At 45.0% G+C, this 2,911-nt stretch overlaps 1 pseudogene; it reads right to left on the reverse strand.

Annotated features, from left to right (window-relative positions):
• Window positions 1–1,873: 1,873 nt before the first annotated feature.
• On the reverse strand, window positions 1,874–1,992 carry LOC136650010 (5S ribosomal RNA; annotated as a pseudogene).
• Between the last annotated feature and the right edge of the window lie 919 nt (window positions 1,993–2,911).

A 2,911-nucleotide genomic window follows, 5' to 3' on the forward strand; every position in this document is an offset into this window, starting at 1 on the left:
TTTCTCTAACGCAACTTACCCCCAGCCGGGGTCCAAGGGGTGCGGGGAGCCCCAGAGAGCACTCTGTGGGGCTCCTGCAGCTTGTAAAAAGTGAAAATAACAATCACAACCCACTTCTGGTTTTGCGATTGCAATCCAGATGTGGGTCATGATAGCTATTTTCACTGTTTACATGCTGTGGAGAACCCTGTGGAGTGCTCCATGGGAGCTTCCCGCACTCTATGGACCCCAATAGGAGTTGAGATTTGTTAGAAAAAACCCACCCTGCCCCAGCAGTGGCACGATCCTGAGGATCCTCAAATGGGTAGAGGCCAAGGCTCTCAGGCTGGGGTGCCATGATTCCCCAGTTTGAGAACCACCACCCTAACAACTTACTCAAAGACCATTTTAAGTTTACGGGGGAAATGTTACAATATAACAGAGGATGTCTTCGCTTCCCAAACCACTGATTAAGAATATAAAATACAACTAAATGTGGAACAAAATGTCAGTTTAACTGCAGCCAAAAATGAAGTATTTGAAGAAATCCAAAATTTATTCTCTTTTTCTTCTTAGGAATGCCTGCAAATAAGACTTCTGTTTGGCAAGACAAGAAATTAACTGAACACCCAGCAAGATTGATCTTTTTAGCTTCGTTTGGGACTAATAATGTCTTTTGTTTGCAGACTTACCCCACTGGGTTGGAAGAGGCTCAGTCATTGTTTAAAATGGGCATGTTCTAAACAAACTAATATCCTCTTTTGGCTTTAAGTATCCATTCTGGATATATCCAGAATTCCTGGAAGAACTGGGGGAGACTAACTTTTCCCAGACTTCTGTTTTTGCTATGCTTGCTTGGTCTTGGGGAAAGCCAGTTGGCTATATGGTGGTGCCTGTTCTGAATTTAATCTTTCAAGAAATGCATTGTAATAGTTATTAGAAATATCAACATATCCGGCCCTTCCTTCCTCCAAAGACCTCAGGGCAGGGTGATTGTGGTTCAGCAACATCCCTGTTAGGTAGGTGAGACTAAGAAATCATGACGTAGGCATCAACCAAATTTTTCCACATACAAAACACATAATATTTATTTACCCCCATTATACTATAATGGCATGGCGTAAAAGCCTTTTCTTTTCCCAGTGGTGGAAAGTTCCAGAAAGTGAAGGCCATGCGGAGGAGATACCACCAGGCACTTATGTTGACAGACTGCATGTATGTCAAACTGACAGTCTGAGCAGAAAATTTGATATGTACCAAAGTCTCTAAGAGGTACAGCTGTGGAACCAGTGCAGCCTAGCAGGCTACGGACAGTGGTGTAAGGAGCCAGATGCCCTGCATTCTAATCCAAAAGCTGTTACTGGTCTGTTAAAGCTGGCAGTAGTTATGTCCAGCAAAACCAAATAAGGTGAGTTCTCCTTGTTTAGTCTTTCAGTCAAACTTTGCAGGTAAAAGAAGAAAATAACAATGAACTCTGCACAAGTGACAGTGTCTATTATTACAATGGGGCTGTAGAGCTCCTGCTTTGCATGCACCAGGTCATAGGTCCACGTCCTGGCACCTCTGCCAGGGATGTGCAGTGCAGGGGTGGCAGGTGAAGCAAAACTGCCCTGTCTTCGTCCATGAAAAAACTCCACAGCCTCTGCCTGCTTATACCCAAGGATGCTCTCCTTACAACCGAGAAAGCAGGTGTAAGGAGAGCCTCCTTGGGTGTATGGAGAGCCTCCTTGAGTGTAAGTGCGTGGGGAGGCTGCGGTGCTTTTTATGGACTACAACGGGGCAGTTTTGCCTCACCTGCTGCCCCTGCACTGCATGTACCTTACCTCTACCAGTTTCAATATGCTGGGCACCCTGGTATGGTTGGCAACCTTCAGTCTCGAAAGACTATGGTATAAGCCTACAGCACCGGGTATTCCCCGGCAGTATCCCATCCAAGTACTAACCAGGCCTGACCCTGCTTAGCTTCTGAGATCAGACGAGATCAGGCATGTGCAGGGTAACACGGTTGTCCCAACTGTTGTAGCAACTGTTAGAAGCTAAGCAGGGTCAGGCCTGGTCAGTACTTGGATGGGAGACCGCCTGGGAATACCGGTTGCTGTAGGCTTGTACCATAGTCTTTCGAGACTGAATGTTGCCAACCAGTTGCTGGTATGGGGGGGGGGGAAGAGCAGAAATGTGAGATAAAAATCTCTAAAATAAATACATCTCCAGATGGGGAAGACAAATATTCTTGTCTTGAAACCAGGGTCAGCCAGTGGCCTGGCTTGGCATAAGGAACATATAACCCTGAGCCACTGAAAGCATGGTCAAAGTAGCCTGGACTGGAATTCTGTGTATGTTCCATTCTGTGTAAGAATTGTAAGCAGGCAAGTGGCCTCTGTCCTGCAACCTTCATCGAATCCCTTCAACAAGGAAGGGGTCCTGCCTTGACAGGACTCAGTTGTGGTGACCATCACAAGATCATGGACAGTTGTATCTGACAACATTGGACAATACATTTTTACAAAGGTCATACCCCTCAAGGTTAAATTAGTCATTCCTTCTAGATTTTGAGGTGCTGAATATCAAAATGATGATAAAAATGCAAAACTGGCCATGATTTGTGAGAGATCCACAACAGACACTACCAAAGACACCTCCAACGTACACAATGCATTTAGTTTCTCCTAACCTAGAGCCAATCGACAGATTTCATTGTCATATTTGTGTTCAGCACATCAAAATTAATCAAGAGTAGTTATTTTCATTTTTTTGTGTGTTGTCCGGTGTAATCAGCTGCTTGGAACTGGCAGTAGTAAACTGCCCGTCGGTGCTGACCCTCATCATTCATTCTGGATTAGCAATTCCAGCTGAACTATTTAGTCTTCATCACAGCATCACTCACTAGCTGAATGACCCTGAAGCAGAATTTGGATTCCTACACATCTTAGCT

The sequence above is a fragment of the Tiliqua scincoides genome, chromosome 4, assembly GCF_035046505.1.
Source record: "Tiliqua scincoides isolate rTilSci1 chromosome 4, rTilSci1.hap2, whole genome shotgun sequence".
Classification (NCBI taxonomy): Eukaryota; Metazoa; Chordata; class Lepidosauria; order Squamata; family Scincidae; genus Tiliqua; species Tiliqua scincoides.